Genomic DNA, 22,889 nt, shown 5'->3' with positions numbered 1-22,889 from the left:
ATGCACTTTTTAATTGGCATTCACACACTGATGATATAGAAACAGGAGATGGGGAGGCAATAGGTAGATAGGTTACCATGTGAGTTTTTAGAAGGAGAAAATGTATCAGTTGATCTATTGAAATAATGTGTGCATGGTTGAAGAAGAGGGAGGAACAAAGTAATTATAGAGGGAAATGTAGTTGAATTGCTTTGTTTTGAAAATAAGGAAGAGTTTGGTACATCTTAAGAGTAAGGAAAAATACTAGGAGAAACGGTCAGATGGTAAGTAGTGGAAGAAGGAAGCGATAATGATGGAAAAAATTCCTGGTGAAATACTAAGATGAGGATCCAGCACATACACAGGGTTGGTCACTGATTGGCAGAACAAAACATAACAGAGGCTCCAAGGTAGATGCATGTTGGGTAGATGTATGTTGGAGCCATGTATGAATTATAGGTTTGTCTGAGCACTCAAAGACAGGGAGGTTGCTTTTCTGGGAAATCCTGGGTGAAATTCCCCAGTTCGAGAAAAATCAGATCATGCTGGTGCCCTGCCTTAGCTCACAACCTTAAGTTCACATGGAGCATCACAGAGATGGGTGTAACCTGCCAAGCCCTAAACAACCTGTTTTCCTCATTTTCATCCTGTTTTCCTGGAAAAGCTCCTAACTCAATCTCTTTAATGTGTGGGCTTTTGACTTTGTTAGGATCTGACCTATCAGGTCTCTTCCCAGCCATCAATGCCCCTACCTTTCAAATATATTTCTTGTCTTTTGTGTTGATTTCTTAATATTACTTCTCTGGCTTTTATTTCTAGCTGGTCCACACTTCCAACAGTTACCTACTCCCTCGCCACTCGGGCTGTGGCCAAGAGATGTCAATAAGCTTTAGGCTGAAGGTAAGAATTTTGAAAGATTCTCACCAAATGATTTCTATTTCTTCATGAAACCTAAAACAAAGTTATTTTCTCTCTGAGAAGCAGAAAGTTGCACAGGAATGGGAGGTAAACTCTGTGGAAAGTTATAGAGGTCTGGAAAAACTTCTCAGTCAGTAAAGAAGAAAGAAACCTGTCAGAAAGACATACAAAAGCATTTCTCTAGTGGTGTGGGTTGGCTTTAAGAACAGAAAAGGGAGATGATGGAATGGAAGCTTTGGAATTGGGGGAAGGTTGAATCTTCAGGTGGAAATTCTTGCTGAAGAGGAAGCTACATGTAGAGGAAGCTACATGTAGAATCACCCTAAAAGGCGGGAATTATACATAATAAACCATGCAAGTGGACCTACTAACATGTGAATGGGAAGGGTCACATTATGAAAGATCAGTTTTAGGTCAGAACAATTTTCAGCATGTAGCCTGGGAGTGAGTTGTACAGGTTGAGTAGCGATGAAGGGCTTCAAGTCAAGATTGTAATGGGCACTGAAGCTACACAGCAAATGATCATTTAAATTGATGCTGTGAATCACTATGAATGCAACATGAGTTGGTTAAAAATCCAGGTGGAAAAGACCCAGAGAAATCCAATTTTCTGGAAGGGGAGAGGATGAGGAGATGGGATTTCACAGGACTAGATGATAGGTATGTTTTGCATGAAGGTGGAAGAACACTACTTTTGAAGTGGCAAGGATTTGATTGCCACTTCTCCACCTAGCCCCAGGATACTAGGGAGAAATGATTATTGTTGCTTATGCTGTCATTGCAATTTTAGGGCTGTCTTAAGATAAAGTCTAGGTGACAAATAGTGAAACACCAATAGGAAAGTACTGACCCTGTAGTTGCACATTGGTGATGGCATCCCTGGCTGATCACAAAAGCATGCTAACTTGTGCTGATCCCAAAGGCAACTTCCCCACCTCAGAGATTTTCTCAGGGAAATAGTTGAATGTAGGTACAAAAATAGAAGCCTTAACTACTCTAGTTAAAATATTTTTAGAATTTTATCATGGTTTATTTTTTGACTTCTAAATTTAAAGTTTGGGATAATGCTCAGCTCAGCAACTTAATATCCACAGCCAACGTACATAAATTAGAACACAAAAACCCAGGCAGCTATATATTGGGTGGGAAAATCAACCAGGAGGAGGGAAAAGAAAGCAAAATGGAGTGATTGTAAATTACATATTTGTGTGCAAGAAGTTTAGTTGTGCAAAATATGCTATTCCATCAGCAAAACTCATAGTATTTATAGATCAGTAAAACATCTTTGAGCATTCTTCAGATATCTAGCTTAGCAAAAACTTGAAAAAAGCATACCATCATATATTTTTGTGCTTGATAGTAAAGCCTATGAATACTTCACAAGGCAAATTTAATCTTCATGTTTCTGTATCATCTATGTCATACCCTATCCAGGATGAACTCATGGAAAATATTGCCATTTCTGTATCCTACCTTTATTTAGAAAGGGAAGATTACAGGATCTCAGAGCTGTAAGGGACTTTGAAACTAAGGATCCATCCACAAAACTAGATGAAATTTTTTTATGTTTAAAGTTTTTGTCATAATAACCCCAGTTTCTAACAGAATTCCTAGTCTCCCCATTATCTAAGTAAACAGAAGCACTAGGGGACTTGTAGCCTCACCAATCCAGCAAGTCAGTCATAGGGTAATTCAGATAATTGATTTAGGTTGACTTTATAGTGAGAAGAAAATTGATTGGCTGTTATGGGATAAATTGTACCCATCACACACACACACACACACACACACACACACACACACACACCACACACACCACACACACACACACATATACACACACATATATATACACATATATATGATAAAGTCCTTGTCCTTTTCCTATTCAGATTATGACTGAATTTGGAGACAGGCAAAAAGGGGAAATTAAGTTACAATGAGGGGAAAAAAAAAGTTACAATGAGGGGATTGTACGTTCCTATCCAATGTGACTACTCTCCTTAGAGAAAGAGGATATTAAAAAACAGACTTTCACATAAGAAAGGTTTTTGAAGATACAGGGAGAAGACAGCCATCTACAAGCCAGGGAGATAGACTTCAGAGGTAATCAACCCTTCAGACACCTTGATCTTGGGTCCTGAGCCTCCAGAATAGTAAGAGAACACATTTATGTTGTTTTTGACAAAGTCTGTGATACATGGCTCTGGTTGAATGAGCAAATTAACATATACCCGTGGTATTGCAGGAGGCTCGAGGTGGGTCTGTCTTATATGATGCTCTGCCTTGCCACCTGCTCATCCTGACACAGAAGAAAGAGAAGAAGAGTTCTCATAGAGGAATCATGTCTGTTGAATGACTCTGTGTCCTAAAATTCTGACTTTTTGTACTATTTTTGCCACCTCCCATTTCAGAAGAAGAGTTTGAAAAACAAATTTAGCATTCCCTGTGGTAAAAAGGGGTGGGAAGAAGAAAGAATTTAAATTACCTGCTAATGAGTAAAACTCCTTGGTGTATAAAGCTAAACTTTAAGTTACTAATTCAAACATTTTTTTCTTTAATGTATGATTTCAGAATGCACTCCAATTTAGTGTTTAGGGCATTAGAAAACTCAGAAGCATAGCTTGAATGCATTTTAATTATAAAATTAAAAGATTGGATATTGAATTATTTAGTATGCCACTTACATATTTTCAAACAATAATGAGTGTCTCAAAATAAGCAACAGTCTTCTAAAATTCAAATGAATGATAGTTGTTATGGTAAATGCAAGTAAAATGTTATTTCTTTATCTGAAAGGCAATGTATAGAAAGAGAGAACACTAAATATTTGTTCACAAATGCCAATATCATATATACTTAGTGAACTTTTGAGGGATTACAGAACAGATAGAAAATGACACAATAGTAAAATAGAAAGTTTATATTAGTAATATCTTTAATGGATAAAACATTTCATTCAGGTACCTTGCTGTTACTGTACAATGTAGTGAAGGTCCTGCAGCATTCCCCACACAATTAAGCTGTGGGAACCTTGGCAATCTCGTCATGGTGCACAGAGGAGGTCCAATTGCCAGAAGACAACACAGAGACCGAATCTATTCTGTGGGCTGTTTCTACCAAGAAATCCTCATGTTAGTAGTCATTAAGTAGCAAATTAAATCTTAATTATTAAATTTGAAAAATATATTCAGGTTTTTAGCTGTAACATGAAAGTCAGTAGGATGCTTTATAATGCTTTTTGCCGCTGAACTATATCCCAAAAACTGAATAGAGTAGGCTATTAAGGAGAAGGAGGGAAACAAATAAGAAAGGAAGGAAAATACATGAGAAGCTGGGCACAGTGGTGCATACTTATAACCCCAGCAGCTTGGGAGGCTGAGATAGGAGGATCGCAAGTTCAAAGCCAACCTCAGCAGTGGCAAGGCGCTAAGCAACTCAGTGAGACCCTGTCTCTAAATAAAATACAAAAAACAAGGCTGGGGATGTGGCTCAGTAGTCAAGTGCCCCTGAGTTCAGTCCCCAGTACCAAAACAAAAAAAAAAAAAAAAGAAAAATGCATGAGAACTGAGAACCCTCTTTCACTGACTTCAAGGATTCATCAGCAATGACTTACACAAGTAATTTTCAAAGCTAATTCTTTTGCTTAAAAACCTACTAATTTTATATTTTTTGCTGAGTAAACTTAGAATTGGTTATAAGACATCCCAAAAGAGTAACTTTGAGTCAGGGTGGTAGTTAATTTTGACATTATGATATACTATAAACATTTTATTTCTTTCAAATAAAACTGTTCTAGTATTTGTGATAGATCTCACACTAGATATATTGTACTCAGTTAAGATTATTATTACATTTAAAATATGTATGGTTTTCATGTTATTTATCTTTCTCTTTTACAACTTGTATTTCAAGATTAAATATTATCACCTAAAAAGCTGACTTGTTAAATAGGGCTAAAAGTGTAGTGTCCCTTCTTTGGAGACTCTCACTGAAATGCCATATATCAGTATAGAATTGCTAACTCTCTCACTCACTTCCTGGATCAAGGTTGTTTTAACACCATCCAAGAACTTGATGTCAAGGTAGGAAAAATAATAAATGAAGGTCTTTGTTGAAATTGAAAAACACAACAAAAATCCTGCACCATTAACAAAATAGAGCAACATGAACCTTCACAGTGGCTGTTGGCATGAACGATATAGATATTTGGTTTGTGTTTGCATATTGATTCAAGTTGGGCAGTTCCCATCACTCTCACCACATTCCCTGAGCCCCCACTGACAGATATGAACAACCTGAAGTGTTTTTCCTCATCCCATTTGATGGGAAAATCAGTTACAACCTCTTATTGGAGAACTGAGTCAGAGCTGAGAGGAAGAAAGGCAGCCTAGGGGACAGGAGAAATGTAAAACATCCGAGAAGACTATTGTGGATTTAAGGAAGAAGGAAGCAAATGAAACAGGGAAAGGGGGGCTTCCTGATGTCACAGGTCTCAGTGTAAACTAAGGGGACTCAGAGGGGCACTGAGGGAAAGCATCAACATCAAATGAGAAACGTTTTTGCAGCATCCTCTGCCTTCCATGCATATAATTGATCTTACAAAATGGTACTTTTCACTTATGGAAATAACGGATTCCTCGCTACATCAGTGAAACCATGAGGGATTCCACACAGAAGTTCAAAAATAAAAGGAACTTGGTATCAGAGGTGGAAAAAAATGTGATAGCCCCAAGAAATAAGAATAGAGACTAATTTCTGAAATCAAAAAAGCATATTGGAACAACTCAGTGATAACAGCAATAGGGCCAAGGAAGGCACATCCACAGACTGTGTTGACAACATCATAGGAAAGTGTTTTCCCCTTAGATTCAACACACATTTATACTATCAGAAGCAGGAGCAGTGGCAGAAGAAAGAGAATTTTCTTGGTGCTATATTTTAATACCTAGAACACAGAGCTGTCCACCCACCTGCACCACAGCTGTCTGAGCACAGCAGGCCTGTGACGTGACGCAGCTGCAAAGGCTGAGGCAATAAGAGAACCACATTCAGAAGAGGTAATCATCAGAAATTTATTTCCTGGCATTAGAATTGTGCTTACTATGGAACAGAAAGGAAACAATATTCTCATTTGGATTTAGGACTAATAACTCACCTACTAATATTGCTTAAAATTAATTTGAGTATATGAAGCAAATTTCAAAATATGCATAATCAGTTTTCGCTGGGCATTTAAATAAAGTCAATAATGTTTAATGTGGCATCAAAACAAATTTCCCCAAAAATGTTGTAGAAGAAACACTTTAAAAATAAAGTACTGGGCTGGGGATATAGTTCAGTTGGTAGAGAAAAGTAATATACTTAATAACATAAGAAATAGAGCTTGCACACGCCTAATCCAAAAATCTGAAACTTTGAGTGCCAACAGAACACAAGTGGAAAATTTCACATTATGCAACTTTGATTCATATACAAAAGTATCTAAAATATGATAAGAATTTATAGTAAGCTTGCTCATACAAGGTCTATAAACACAAATTAATTTCACATTTAGAGTGGAGACCCATCCCCAAGGAATTTCATTATACAAATGAAAATATCCAAAATAAAATAAATTAAAAATACCAAGCACATCTGGTTCCAATCTGTTTTGATAATGGATACTTGATCTCTATGTGAGAATACATCTATTTCATCTGTTAATAAACATAGAATGCTAAGGAAATGTAAAAAGGGAAAAGATAATTTCCAAAACAAGATTAAACCAAACATCACTTGAAGGCTTGCGGTTCTTAATTCAAAAGGCTAAGGATTTGAGGGTTTCAAAATTTGACAATGGAGAGTCATAGAATATCTAAAAAGTGAAAAACTAGACACTATGTGAAGAAATGCAACAGGCATTGATAATATATTCAAAAGCTTCACCCATTTAAAACAAAAGAAGAGGGAGAAAAAGAGGGGAAGGGATTATATAAATTGAGAGGAAGACATGAAATTAATTCTGCCTAAAAACTTTCCTCTGTTTATATACATTTTCACATCTAATTTTTATGACACATTGTATGCAAGTTTATATTATTATATGAATGATGATTCAGACTTTGGAAAGGCTCAACCTTATCTCCTTGTCACTCAAGTAATAGGCTGAGCCTATTCAGAGATGTGGCTTCTTTAACCTAAATCAGATGTACATTCTGTCATACTTGATGCAAACAACTACTGGATTTTTAAATGAACATGGCATGTTCTACTGCATTATAATACTTAAATATACATATTAAGATATTCTCAAAGAAGAGAATTCAAGTCTCTGAAACATACAACTGTTACACATTAGCATATATTTTCAGAATAAACTCCTTTCCTCTCTTGGTTTAATATTAGCTTCATATCAATTACAGTTGATGTGCCAGAACTCGGAATTAAAATGAACTATACAAATAAACTATCTATTGTCTTGCTAATGGCTATATAAATTCTATTACTGTTCTTGTGATTTTGAAATTATACATACTCTAAGGAAAATAAAGCCTTTGTTTCATGAATTTTTGTTCAGCACTCCACATGACTTTGGTTTTGCCAATAGCAATCTCATAATTTTGCCATTTTTTGACAGTTACATCTATTTATTGGTTTCCTAGAAATAAGTGAATCTAGACTAGCACAATGACAATATTTTATATGTTAAAATGTTCTTGAGAATTCTTTTTAGAGCACAATTTTGTATATCTTTGGTTGTATACAAAGAATATTCACATCATTCATGTCTTCATACTTGTACTTAGGGTAATGATGTCCATCTCATTACTGTCTTTCCCCTCTCTTCTCCTCGCACCCCTTTGCCCTATCTAGAGTTCAGCTAATCCTCTCATGCTCCCTCTCTCCACCCCACTATGCATCAGCTCCTTATATCACAGAAAACATTCGGCATTTGGTTTTTGGGGATTGCCTAACTTCACTTAGCAATATATTCTCCAACTCCATCCATTTACCTGCAAATTCCATGATTTTATTCTTTTTATTGTTGAGTAATATTTCATTGTGTATATATACCATGTTTTCTTTATCCATTCATCTACTGAAGGGCACCTAGGATGCTTCCACAATTTAGCTATTGTGCATTGTGCTGCAATAAATATTGATGTGGCTGTGTCCCTGTAGTATGCTGTTTTCAAGTCCTTTGGATATACACCAAGAAGTGAAATAGCTAGGTCAAAAGGTGGTTCCATTCCAAGTTTTCCAAGGAATCTCCAAACTGCTGTCAAATAAAATATAAACTTGGCTGCACCACTTTTTAGTCCCACCAACAACATATGAGTGTGCCTTTTTTCCCCACATCCTCGACAATACTTATTGTTGTTTGTATTCTTAATAGCTGCCATTCTGATTGGAGTGAGAGAAAATCTTAGAGTAGTTTTGATTTGCAGTTCTCTAATTGTTAGAGATGTTGAAAACTTTTTTTCATAAATTTATGGATTGATTATATATCCTCTTCTGAGAAGGGTTTGTTCATTTCCTTGACCCATTTATTGTTTGGGTTATTTGGGTTTTTTTTTTGGTGTTTAGCTTTTTGAGTGCTTTATATACCCTAGAAATTAGTGGTCTATCTGATGTGCAAGTGGTAAAAATTTGCTCCCAAAATGTATGCTCTCTATTCACCTCATTGATTGTTTCTTTTTCTGAGAAAGCTTTTTAGTTTGAATCCATTCCATTTATTTATTCTTGATTTTAATCTTGCACTATAGGAGTCTTATTAAGGAAGTAGGGGCCTAATCCAATATGATGGAGATTTGGGCCTACGTTTTCTTCTATTAGAAGCAGGGTCTCTTCTGGTTTAATTCCTAGGTCCTTGATCCATTTTGAGTTGAGTTTTGTGCATGATGAGAGACAGGGGTTTAATTTCATTTTGTTGCATATGGATTTCCAGTTTTCCCAGCACCATATGTTGAAGAGGCTATCTTTTCTCCAATGCATGTTTTTGGCACCTTTGTCTAATATAAGATAATTGTAATTTTGTGGGTTAATCTCTGTGTCCTTTATTCGGTACCATTGGTCTACCAGTGTGTTTTGGTGCAAATACCATGCTGTTTTTGTTACTATTGCTCTATAGTATTATGGTCTGATATAATGATACCACCTGCTTTATTTTTCTTGCTAAAGGTTGCTTTAGCTTTTCTGGGTCTCTTATTTTTCCAGATGAGTTTCATGACTGCTCTTTCTATTTTCATGAGGAATGCCATTGGGATTTTGATTAGAATTGTATTAAATCTGTATAATGCTTTTGGTAATATGGTCATTTGACAGTATTAATTCTGCCTATCCAAAAACAAGGGAGATCTTTCCATCTTCTAAGATCTTCTTTAATTTCTTTCTTTAGTGTTCTGTAGTTTTCATTGGAGAGGTTTTTCACCTCTTTTGTTAGGTTAATTCCCAAGTTTTTTTTGTTTGTTTGTTTTTTGTTTTTTGTTTTTGGTTTTTTTTGAGGCTATTGTAAGTGGAGTAGTTTTTCCAATTTCCCACACAGAGGATTTGTCATTGATACACAGAAATGCCTTTGGCTTGTGGGTGTTGATTTTTGTATCCTGCTACTTTGCTGAATTCATTTACTAGTTCGAGAAATTTTCTGGTAGAGATTTCTAGGTCTTTTAGGTATGGAAACATATCATTGGCAAATACTGCTAATTTGAGTTCTTCTTTTCCTATCTGTATCCCTTTAATTTCTTTCATCTGTCAAATTGTTCTGGCCAGGGTTTCAAGAACTATGTTAAATAGAAGTGGTGAAAGAGGGCATACCTGTATTATTCCAGTTTTTAGAGGGAATGCTTTCAATTTTTCTCCATTTAGAATGATGTTGGCCTAGGGCTTAGCATAGATAGCCTTTACGATTTTGAGATATGTTCCTGTTATCCCTAGTTTTTCTAGTGTTTTGAACATAAAAGGGTGCTGTATTTTGTCAAATGCTTTCTCTTTCTCTATTGAGATGATCATATGGTTCTTATGCTTAAGTCTATTAATGTGATGAATTACATTTACTGGTTTGCATATGTTGAATGAAACTTGCTTCCCTAAGATGAATTCCACTTGATTGTGGTACAATACCTTTTTGATATGCTTTTGTATTCAATTTTCCAGAATTTTATTGAAAGTTTTTTCATCTATGTTCATTAGAGATATTGGTCTGAAGTTTTCTTCCTTTGATGTGTCTTTGCCTAGTTTTGGAATCAGGATGACATTGGCCTCAAAGAATGTTTTTGGAAGTGCTCCCTCTTTCTATTTCCTGAAATAAATTGACAAGTATTGTTATTATTTCTTCCTTAAAGGTCTTGTAGAACTTGACTATATATCCATCTGGTCCTAGGCTTTTCTTGGCTGGTAGGCTTCTGATGGTGTCTTCTATTCCATTAATTGAAATTGATCTGTTTTAATTGTGTATATCATCCTGATTCAATTTCGGCAAATCATATGACTAGAAATTTGCCAATGCCTTTGATATTTCCTATTTTATTGGAGTAGAGTTTTCAAAATAATTTCTAATTATTTTCTGTATTTCTGTAGTGTCTGTTGTGATATTTTCTTTTTCATCATGTATGTTAGTAATTTGAATTTTCTCTCTCCTTTTTATTAGCATGGCTAAGAGTTTGTAAATTTTATTTATTTTTTCAATGTACTAGCTTTTAGTTTTGTCAATTTTTTCAATTATTTATTTTGTTTCAGTTTCATTGATTTCAGCTCTTATTTTAAATTATTTCCTGTCTTCTATTGTTTTTGGTGGATTTGTTCTTTTTTTCCCTATGTCTCTGAGTTGTAATGTTAAGTTGAACTTTCCTCTTAGTACTGCCTTCATAGTGTTCCAGAGATTTTGATACATTGTATCTGTGTTCTCTTTCACCTCTAAGAATTTTTTAATCTCCTCCTTGATGTCTTTTGCAACCCATTGTTCATTCAGTAGCATATTATTTAGCTTCCATGTGTTGGAGTAGTGTTTTTATTTTATTTTATCATTGATTACTAATTTAATTCCATTATAATCTGATATAATGCAAGGTAGTATCTCTACTGTTTTATATCTGCTAAAATTTGCTTTGTGGCATAATATATTGTCTATTTTATTTTAGAGAAGGAACCAGGTGCTGCTGAGAAGAAAGTATATTCGTTTATTAGAGAATGAAATATTCTATATATGTCAGTTAAGTCTGTTATTGATTGTATTATTGAGTTCTACAGTTTCTCTGTTCAGCTTTTGTTTGGAATATTTATCAGTGGCAAAAGATGTGTGTTAAAGTCACCTAGAATTATTATGTCATGGTCTATTTGACTCTTGAAATTGAGAAGAGTTTTTTTTGATTAACTTTATCTTGAAATCTACTTTACTTGGCTTCCTCTTTCGCTTAGCTCCAGGCACAAAAGGTGAATGTGTAATCAGCAGTGGATTGTAAGTACCCTAGGCAAAGAAAGCTCAGTGCGCCCCGCCTTTTTTTTTTTTTTTTTTTGAATATTTTTTATACAGGGAGAGTTTGTGGATTGGGATCCTTGGCTGGGCTGCGGTTTCTGTGCCGAAAATCCACTCCGCGGGAGCCGCCATTTGCTTTCTGCCGGCTGTCTTGATGGCTATGGCTACATTGTCCGGCAGCCGCACCTAGAGGTTGGAGCTGGGCTGCGTGCCGAGCCCTGTCCTCCAAAGGCTGGACCGCAGCCTTGAGCGCCTGGGTCGCCTGTTCGCCGCTGCACCCTCGGGCAGAGCCTGCTCTGGGGTCGTTCTGCATGCCCCTGCGAGGGGACCCGTGCTTCAGAGGAGGGAGCCAGAGAGCCCCGGGGGCTGGGCACCGGTCGGCGGTGCAGCTATGGTCGAGGATGAGCGCGGCGCCCCTGAGCGTGGCCCCGGGGAAGAGGCGACGGCGGCAGGGTTTAATTTCTAGAAATCTGGACTGGAAACAGAAGCAGCAGTTTCTATAATCCCAAGAACTTGCTTATGCCAGGAAGCTGTAAGGGCAACATGAATATCATTGAGGAGATCTAACATGGCAGCGGGCGGGGAGAGATCAAGTCTCTGACCTCTTCAACTGCGCGGGCATAGGGAGCTGTAAACTGTATAAATGCTCAGGATCACTAGGCAATGCTGAGCTGACGTGGATCTGGGGTGTACAGTCTGGGCCCCTCAGAACACACACACCGAGCCCGGATCGGCTGCATCCAAACTCCGGTTCGCCTGCTTCTCATGACTCAGCACTAACGATCCCGCTGAAATAACTGGTTGGCCCTTAGGAACTTTCAGAGGTAAAAACCAACCGAGCCTTCATAGGCAGTGGCCACAGGATTGAAACGGGGATTGGGAGAGACAGTCAGGACCCACCCGTTGCATTGGTCACCCGGCAAAGGGAACGAACGGTCACCATTTACATGTGATACCACCTTGGCAGAGAACTGACGTCACGGGCGGAGGAGATAACTGCATTGAAACCAGCGCAACAGGGCTCCCAGGAGCAGCAGACATGGCGTGTAGCCAGTATTGTGGTGAGCGTCACAGGTGAGCGCGGCCTGGCTTGAGGAAACACAAGAGAAGGCCCTAGGCACTCAGGATTGGAGACCCGCCCAGTCTGTGAGGAAGAGCTGCTACACAGTGATTGGTTCCCACTTAGTGAGAGGAGAAGCTTGACCCAGTGGGCACAGCTCCACCTACTGGAAGAGAAATTAATCGAACTCTATGACTGCATTTATTATTATTATTATTATCATTTTTTTTCTTTTTCTTTTTTTTTCTTTCATTTTCAATTTTTTTGTTGTTGTTGTACTTTAACTTTTTTAATGTTACTAATTTTTTTTTAATTTTTTAATTTTTATTATTATTATAATTTTTTTAATTTTAATTTTCATTATTTTTATTATCATTATTATTTTTGTAAAAAAAATTTTTCTTTTCTTTCTTTATTTTCTAACTTTTTTGTGTGTGTTTTGTTTTTGTTTCTTTTGTCTTTTCATTTCTTTTTAATTTTCTTATTCCCCCTTCCTTGAATTCTACCTGCCTACTCTCATTCTCTTTAGTGACTTCTTCCCTTCCCTTCTAATATCTTTCCTCCCAAGCATCAAATAAATTTATAAGAGTAAACAGTAACTCAGCAGTCAAACAGAACAAGAAGTAACATGAGCAGCATAAAAAAGCAAGGAAGAAAAGGGGTACAAACAATGAAGGACAGCCTAAATATTCAGGAGGACCTAGAGTCAGCAGAAAAATGGTCATATAAAGAACTCAAGGAACACCTTAGACAGATGGAATGGAACCTTAAAGAGGATACGAGACAGCAAATCCAAACAGTGAAAGAACACTTTGAAAATGAATTACATAAACAGATAAAAGAAGAAGTTAAGCATCTTTATCAGGAGATAGAGATTATAAAAAAAAATCAAACAATAATTCTAGAAATGAAGGAAAAGATAAACCAAATTAAAAACTCAATTGAGAGTATCACTAACAGAGTGGAGCAAGTAGAAGCCAGAACGTCAGATAATGAAGACAAAATATATCATCTTGAAAAGAGCCTAGCCAACTCAGGAAGGCTGGTTAAAAATCACGAGAGAAACATCCAAGAGATATGGGATAACATAAAAAAAACCAAACCTACGAGTCATCGGGATAGAAGAAGGTACAGAGATTCAAACCAAGGGAATGAGTAGCCTGCTGAATGAAATAATTACAGAAAACTTTCCAGAAATAAAAAAGGGAACGGATATACAAATTTTAGATGCATACAGGACACTGAGCACACAAAATCACAGTAGACCAACTCCAAGACACATTGTTATGAAGATATCCAATATACAGAACAAAGAGAAAATATTAAAAGCTACAAGAGAAAGGAGGCAGATTACATTCAGGGGTAAACCAATAAGGTTAACAACGGATTTTTCATCACAGACGCTGAAAGCGAGAAGATCCTGGAACAACGTATTTCAAACACTGAAAGACAATGGATGCCAACCAAGAATTCTGTATCCAGCAAAATTAAGCTTCAGGTACGACAACGAAATAAAAATCTTTCATGATAAACAAAAGCTAAAAGAATTTGCAGCCAGAAAACCAGCATTGCAAAGCATCTTGAGCAAAACACTACACGAGGAAGAAATGAAAAACAATAACCAAAACCATCAGTGGGAAGTGCCTCTATAAAAACAGAGGGAGGGGGAAAGCTAACCATGGAGAAACAAACTAAATTAAATTAAAAAAAAAGAAGATAAATAATCAAACATGGCTGGAAGTACAAACCATATATCAATAGTAACTCTAAACGTTAATGGCTTAAACTCTCCAATAAAGCGACATAGGCTGGTAACATGGATTAAAAAAACAAATCCAACAATATGCTGCCTCCAGGAGACACATCTGATTGCAAAAGACATACACAGGCTGAAGGTGAAAGGTTGGGAAAAAATATACCACGCACACGGTCCTCGTAAGCAAGCAGGGGTGGCCATCCTCATATCGAATAAAATCGACTTCAAGACTAAGTTAATCAAAAGGGATAAGGAAGGACATTATATACTGTTAAAAGGAACCATTCACCAACAAGACATAACAATTATCAATATTTATGCACCAAATAATGGTGCTGCGACGTTCATAAAACAAATTCTCCTCAAGTTCAAGAATCAAATAGACCACAACACAATAATTATGGGTGACTTCAACACACCTCTCTCACCATTTGACAGATCCTCCAAACAAAAGTTGAATAAAGAAACTATAGAACTCAATATCACAATCAACAACCTAGACTTAACTGACATATATAGAATATATCAACCATCATCAAGTGGATATACTTTTTTCTCAGCAGCACATGGATCCTTCTCAAAAATAGACCATATATTATGCCATAGGGCAACCCTCAGTAAATATACAGGGGTGGAGATAATCCCATGCATTTTATCTGATCATAATGGAATGAAACTGGAAATCAATGATAAAAGAAGGAAGGAAAAATCCTACATCACATGGAAAATGAACAATATGTTACTGAATGATCAATGGGTTACAGAAGACATAAAGGAGGAAATCAAAAAAAATCTTAGAGATAAATGAAAATACAGACACAACATATCGGAATCTATGGGACACAATGAAAGCAGTTTTAAGAGGGAAATTCATCGCCTGGAGGTCATTCCTCAAAAAAAAGGAAAAACCAACAAATAAATGAGCTCACACTTCATCTCAAAGCCCTAGAAAAGGAAGAGCAAAACAACAGCAAATGTAGCAGAAGGCAAGAAATAATTAAAATCAGAGCGGAAATCAACGAAATTGAAACAAAAGAAACTATTGAAAAAATTAACAAAACTAAAAGTTGGTTCTTTGAAAAAATAAATAAGATCGACAGACCCTTAGCCATGCTAACGAAGAGAAGAAGAGAGAGAACTCAAATTACTAACATACGGGATGAAAAAGGCAATATCACAACAGACGCTACAGAAATACAGAAGACAATTAGAAATTATTTTGAAAACCTATATTCCAATAAAATAGAAGATAGTGAAGACATCGATAAATTCCTTAAGTCATATGATTTGCCCAGACTGAGTCAGGAGGATACTCACAACTTAAACAGACCAATATCAATAGATGAAATAGAAGAAGCAATCAAAAGACTTCCAACCAAGAAAAGCCCAGGACCGGATGGGTATACAGCGGAGTTTTACAAAACCTTTAAGGAAGAATTAATACCAATACTTTTCAAGTTATTTCAGGAAATAGAAAAAGAGGGAGCTCTGCCAAATTCATTCTATGAGGCCAACATCACCCTGATTCCAAAACCAGACAAAGACACCTCAAAGAAAGAAAACTACAGACCAATATCTCTGATGAACATAGATGCAAAAATCCGCAGTAAAATTCTGGCGAATTGGATACAAAGGCACATCAAAAAAATTGTGCACCATGATCAAGTAGGATTCATCCCTGGGATGCAAGGATGGTTCAATATACGGAAATCAATAAATGTTATTCACCTCATCAATAGACTTAAAGATAAGAACCATATGATCATCTCAATAGACGCAGAAAAAGCATTCGACAAAGTACAGCATCCCTTTATGTCCAAAACATTAGAAAAACTAGGAATAACAGGAACTTACCTCGACATAGTAAAAGCTATCTATGCTAAGCCTCAGGCTAGCATCATTCTCAATGGAGAAAAATTGAAGGCATTCCCCCTAAAATCTGGAACAAGACAGGGATGCCCTCTATCACCACTTCTATTCAATATAGTTCTCGAAACACTGGCCAGAGCAATTAGATAGACAAAAGAAATTAAAGGCATAAAAATAGGAAAGGAAGAACTTAAATTATCACTATTTGCAGATGACATGATTCTATACCTAGAAGACCCAAAAGGGTCTACAAAAAAACTACTAGAACTAATAAATGAATTCAGCAAAGTGGCAGGATATAAAATCAACACGCATAAATCACAGGCATTTCTGTATATCAGCGACAAAACTTCTGAAACGGAAATGAGGAAAAACACTCCATTCACAATATCCTCAAAAAAAAAAATACTTGGGAATCAACCTAACAAAAGAGGTGAAGGATTTATACAATGAAAACTACAAAACCCTAAAAAGAGAAGTAGAAGAAGATCTTAGAAGATGGAAAAATATACCCTGTTCATGGATAGGCAGAACTAACATCATCAAAATGGCGATATTACCAAAAGTTCTCTATAGGTTTAATGCAATGCCAATCAAAATCCCAATGGCATTTCTTGTAGAAATAGATAAAGCAATCATGAAATTCATATGGAAAAATAAAAGACCCAGAATAGCAAAAGCAATTCTAAGCAGGAAGTGTGAATCAGGTGGTATAGCGATACCGGATTTAAAACTATATTACAGAGCAATAGTAACAAAAACAGCATGGTACTGGTACCAAAACAGGCGGGTGGACCAATGGTACAGAATAGAGGACACAGAGACTAATCCACAAAGCTACAACTATCTTATATTTGATAAAGGAGCTAAAAGCATGCAATGGAGGGAGGATAGCATCTTCAACAAATGGTGCTGGGAAAACTGGAAATCCATATGCAACAAAATGAAACTGAATCCCCTCCTCTCGCCATGCACAAAAGTTAACTCAAAGTGGATCAAGGAGCTAGATATCAAATCAGAGACTCTACGTCTGATAGAAGAAAAATTTGGCTCCGATCTACATATTGTGGCGTTGGGCTCCAAATTCCTTAGTAGGACACCCATAGCACAAAAGTTAATAACAAGAATCAACAAATGGGACTTACTTAAACTGAAAAGTTTTTTCTCAGCAAGAGAAACAATAAGAGAGGTAAATAGGGAGCCTACATCATGGGAACAAATTTTTACTCCTCACACTTCAGATAGAGCCCTAATATCCAGCGTATACAAAGAACTCAAAAAATTAAACAATAAGAAAACAAATAACCCAATCAACAAATGGGCCAAAGACCTGAACAGACACTTCTCAGAGGAGGACATACAATCAATCAACAAGTACATGAAAAAATGCTCACCATCTCTAGCAGTCAGAGAAATGCAAATCAAAACCACCCTAAGATACCATCTCACTCCAGTAAGATTGGCAGCCATTATGAAGTCAAACAACAACAAGTGCTGGAGAGGATGTGGGGAAAAGGGTACTCTTGTACATTGCTGGTGGGACTGCAAACTGGTGCAGCCAATTTGGAAAGCAGTATGGAGATTCCTGGGAAAGCTGGGAATGGAACCACCATTTGACCCAGCTATTGCCCTTCTCGGACTATTCCCTGAAGACCTTAAAAGAGCGTACTACAGGGATACTGCTACATCGATGTTCATAGCAGCACAATTCACAATCGCTAGACTGTGGAACCAACCCAGATGCCCTTCAATAGATGAATGGATAAAAAAAAATGTGGCATTTATACACAATGGAGTATTATACAGCACTAAAAAATGACAAAATCATGGAATTTGCAGGGAAATGGATGGCACTAGAGCAGATTATGCTAAGTGAAGCTAGCCAATCCCTAAAAAACAAATACCAAATGTCTTCTTTGATATAATGAGAGCAACTAAGAACAAAGCAGGGAGGAAGAGCAGGAAGAAAAGATTAACATTAAACAGATACATGAGGTGGGAGGGAAAGGGAGAGAAAATGGAAATTGCATGGTAATGGAGGGAGATCCTCATTGTTATACAAAATTACATATAAGAGGTTGTGAGGGGAATGGGAAAATAAACAAGGAGAGAAATGAATTACAGTAGATGGGGTAGAGAGAGAAGATGGGAGGGTAGGGGAGGGGAGATAGTAGAGGATAGGAAAGGTAGCAGAATACAACAGTTACTAATAGGGCATTATGTAAAAATGTAGATGTGTAACCGACGTGATTCTGCAATCTGTATTTGGGGTAAAATTGGGAGTTCAAAACCCACTTGAATCAAATGTATGAAATATGATATGTCAAGAGCTTTGTAATGTTTTGAACAACCAATAATAAAAAAAAAGAAATCTACTTTACTTGATATAATAGAAACCCTTGCTTGCTTCCGCAGTCCATGTGAGTGGTATGAATTTTCCTAACCCTTCACCTTCAGTCTGTGGATGTCTTTTCCTATGAGATGAGTCTCTTGGAAGCAGTACATTGTTGGGTCTTTTTTTTTTTTTTTAATCCAGTCTGCCAGTCTATGTCTTTTGATTGGTGAGTTTAGACCATTAACATTCACGGTTATTATTGAGACATGATTTCTATTCCCAGCAATTTTTGTTTGTTTCTATACTTATCTTGACTTGGTTTCTCCTTGGATTAGTTTTTCCTTTAATGTAATGCCTCCCTTTGCTGATTTTCATTCTTGTTTTTCAATTCCTCTTCATGGACTATTTTGCCAAGTATGCTTTGTAGTACAGGCTTTTGAGTTGTAAATTCTTTAAAGTTTTGTTTATCATGGAAAGTTTTTATTTCTTCATCAAATCTAAAGCTTGATTTTTCTAGATATAAGATTCTTGGTTGGCATCCATTTTCTTTCAGAGCTTGATACATGTTGTTCCAGATCTTCTAGCTTTCAGGGTATAGGTTGAAAAATATACACAAATTCTAATTGGTTTCCCCCTATATATAATCTGATTTCTTTCTCTCATGGCTTTTAATATTCTGTCCTTATTCTGTATGTTAGGCATTTTTATTATAATATAGTTTGGTGTGGATCTGTTGTGATTTTCTTACATTTATTATCATGTAGTCCTCCTGAATTTGGTTTTCCAATTCATTCTTCATGTTTGGAAAATTTTTCTGATATTATTTCATTGAATAGATTGCTCATTCCTATCATTTGGAACTCTATGCCTTTCTCTATCCCAATAACTCTTAAATCTGGTATTTTTATGCTATCCCATATTTCTTGAATATTCTGCTCATGGTTTCTTACCATTTTCATTGTGTGGTCTACATTCTTTTCAGGATAACATATTTTGTCTTCATTGTCTGAAGTTCTGTTTTCCAAGTGGTCTAATCTGTTGGTAATGCTTTCAATTGAACTTTTAATTTGGTTTATTGTTTTCTTCATTGCAAGGATGTCTGTTTGAATTTTTTTTAAGAACCTCTATCTTCCTATTGATGTAATCTTTTGCTTCCTGTATTTGTTTATGTAGCTCTTTGTCAAAATGATTTTTGCTGCTTGTATTTGCTCCCTTATATCACTTTTTAATTCATAGAACATTTTATTCTTGTACATCCTAAACTCCTTCTCTGTCATTTCTTCTGTTGTATTGGCCATGGATTCTAATAATGCGGTATCTTGATTTATTTAGGGCACTTTCTTCCCTTGTCTTTTCATATTGTATGTGCGTATTCCCTTCTAGCACTGTGGATCAGAGGCATTATCATTTTTATCCTATAGGTTTATAGTACCCCTGTAGGGATCCAATACCTCTCCTTTGAGGTGAAGGACAATGTTATAAGGACCCAATATAAACAGTGTACACCCTAAAAACAAATGTTTGCTATTAAGATATTTACACTTTGGTCACAATGTACTGAAATGGTGAATTCAATTATTATTTACAATATACTCAGTAGGTTTGTAGAGGGATTACAATTTCTGATGGTAGACAAAGAATGGAGAGTGAAGACTCGGATAATATGCTGCAGAGGTAAGTGGTGAGGATTTACAGTTATTATATATTAGGAAGTGTGAAGGAGAAATCTAAAACGGAAGATTAGTAGCAGCAGGAGCAGGGAGAAGAAATAATTTTGGTACACAAGTAAGTGGGAAGACAGTAGAGTATAAAAAACAAACACACACATATATATTAAGAAAAATTTTAAAAAATGTTAAGACTAGAAATCGGTGGGAAAAAAGGGAAAAAAAAAGAATATACAATACAACTGTAATACACTATCCAGACATCCCAGTCCTCAAAATCTCGACTCTTTCAAAGTACTTGTTTTTACATATGTTGGGGATGTGAAGGTCAGAGAAAAGAGAGGGAGATGAAAAAAATAAATAAAATTTGAAGGAAGAAAGAGGGTTGTTCTGGTTGAAGATCAGTGTCTTTTCTTCTTCCCTTCTCATCCAATAGGTGGTGTCCTCTGTTGTTAGCTGGTGTCAGCACGCTCAGGATAGTGAAGGTAACCAGGGTGTCACTGTGCTGGGGTAGTGGCTGCTAAGGAGAGGGGGGAATTAGAAACCGGGCACCTGGCCAGCCAGAGTTCCAAAATGGAAGTTACCCACACAGAAGATGGAAACAAAGGTGTTCCAAGATTAAGGCACCTGCTTTCAGCGGTGGGGTGTCAAGTCAAGTGGGGGGAACAGGGCCTTGGTGTTGGATTGTGCATTCAGAAACAAGCTCTGTGACATGTAGTGTGTCTGCCGGCTGACTTCAGAGCCTGTGTGAAGTTCTCAGGTTGCAGTCAGGCTACTACACACAGGAAACTATCTCCTTTGCTGCAGAGTCCCAAGATGACAGCAACCGGGGAGCCCCACATTAGTAGCGAGGGGTCCTGGAGGCTGGAATCCCTGTGTGTGGGACACTCCTGGTTGTCCTGCATGGGAGTGGTGTCAGTGGTTTTTGCTTGGATGGGTGTCTGAAAGTTCTGCGTGGGTGCTATTGCCTGTGGTCCTGCTCAGGTACCTGGTAGTCCTGCATGGGCATGTAGCTGGAAGACCCACCCTGATGCTGAAGCTTGGAGCCCTGGACAGGCACAGCGACCATGATTCCTGCATGGGAGCAGGAATACCGCTCGAAGAGAAGCAGTAAAACTAGAATAGCACTATGACTATATTTTATACAGTAAAATGTTCTTGAGAATATTTTCTTTGTGTGCTAACATTGTATTAACTTCTCATTGAGTGTGTTTCACTATCCATTCTTTAGTTAAGCAGCACAAGGTTAGATTTGGGGTCATATGTTCTTTCATTGTGTTGTATTTTAAATGTAGGATAGATTATAAAAGCTACATTTTGAAATTTCAGCATATTTCAACCATAATGAATATTTGTTTTTCTTTTATGTGAATCCATTTTTAACTCTTTTACAAAACAGCAAAGACTCAAGTAGAAATATAAAGTTTTGCTTTCTTACTTTTTGGCTATCAAACTGATTTAAATAAAAAATGCATTCTCAGAAAAGCATTTAGAAATTTGAGAACTAAACACCCACTAAAAAACATGGAACACCTCTGGATTCTTCTCGTATGTGTGGTTCACTAAATCACAGTTCCTATATTATGTGAATATTTACTTCTTTGCCTATAGTATGGAACAATGTAGTCTTTTGTTTTAAGTGTCAATGTCATTATGTTATCCCCCTCCCCCCCCTGCCATGAGTTAAAAACAATTGGGCCTGGTGTAGCTCAGAAATAGAGTGCTAACCTAGCTTGCATGAGATCATAGGTTAAATCCCAGAACTGCAAGAAAAAGTGAGAAAATGTACACTGTTGAGAGAAAACTGGAAACTCTGAAGAGGAGAACAAATGAGCTGGTATTTTGGAAATACTTGTAAAAGATACAGTGTTGAGCATTTTATATTTTTAAATCACACAATATTTTCTGACATCTAGAACTCCTATTTTATAGACGATCTATCAAAGATGCATTGAGAAACCAAGAAATCCTTTCAGTTAGTGGCAGAGCTCAAGATCTCCAAAACTCAGGTCATCATAACTCATTCAAAAAATAACTGTGCCAGGACATTTGGGGTGGGCGGGAAATAAATTAACTGAAAATATCAGAATAATTTTGCTTTTTCTCCATTCGGTCTCTCTTGCACAATCACAGTCTGCCAATCAGCCCAGCATGAGCAGAAGCTTAACAGGCCATACATACAAGAGTGGGATAAAGAGAGTAACTGGGAGAACTGTTATCGACAGTCTTAACAAGCTCTGATCAATTTATTTATGTAGAAAATCCAATTAGACCTGGCTGGTCCGAGTTCTTCTGACATCAGCATGAAGTTCAATTGTGAGCAGAGCTTCTTGTTAGGATCCCCCTTGGCCAACTGAATTGATAAAGCATTTAGATCCCTTTTTGTTTATATCTGATGTTAAAGATAATAAAGATATTGCTATCACTTATTCATATATATTAAAAGCCAAAGTAATGAAAACAGCATAACAAATTTACATTTGATAATAATTATCATGTAATTGTGTTGCTATATACCCATAAATAATAGTAAAGTATGCTATCATTTTACTTAAATTTTTATGAACATATTACATCCAATTCTATAGAAAAGGTCTAAAAAAAGTGAAAGAACATCTTTTTGTGGACTTCATTTCTAGTTTTAAAATTATTTTAAAAAGCAGTTAAAAAACACTTGTCCTCACTAACTTTAAAGTGAGTCTTATTTAAGTTCAATCAATTTTATTTTCTTGGGTATACAATTTTTATACAAAATCATAATAAAATACTACACCATAAATTAAAAAAAATAATGTATACTAAATGAATACATTAGCCATATTCTTTTAACTTGATTTTGATATTCTTTGATT

This window comes from Marmota monax, unplaced genomic scaffold (genome assembly GCF_021218885.2).
Source record: "Marmota monax isolate L192 unplaced genomic scaffold, Marmota_monax_Labrador192_F-V1.1 WCK01_AAM20220418_F8-fsc00077, whole genome shotgun sequence".
Lineage (NCBI taxonomy): Eukaryota > Metazoa > Chordata > Mammalia > Rodentia > Sciuridae > Marmota > Marmota monax.
The sequence above is the reverse complement of the archived record's forward strand: the minus strand, read 5'-3'. Positions refer to the sequence as shown.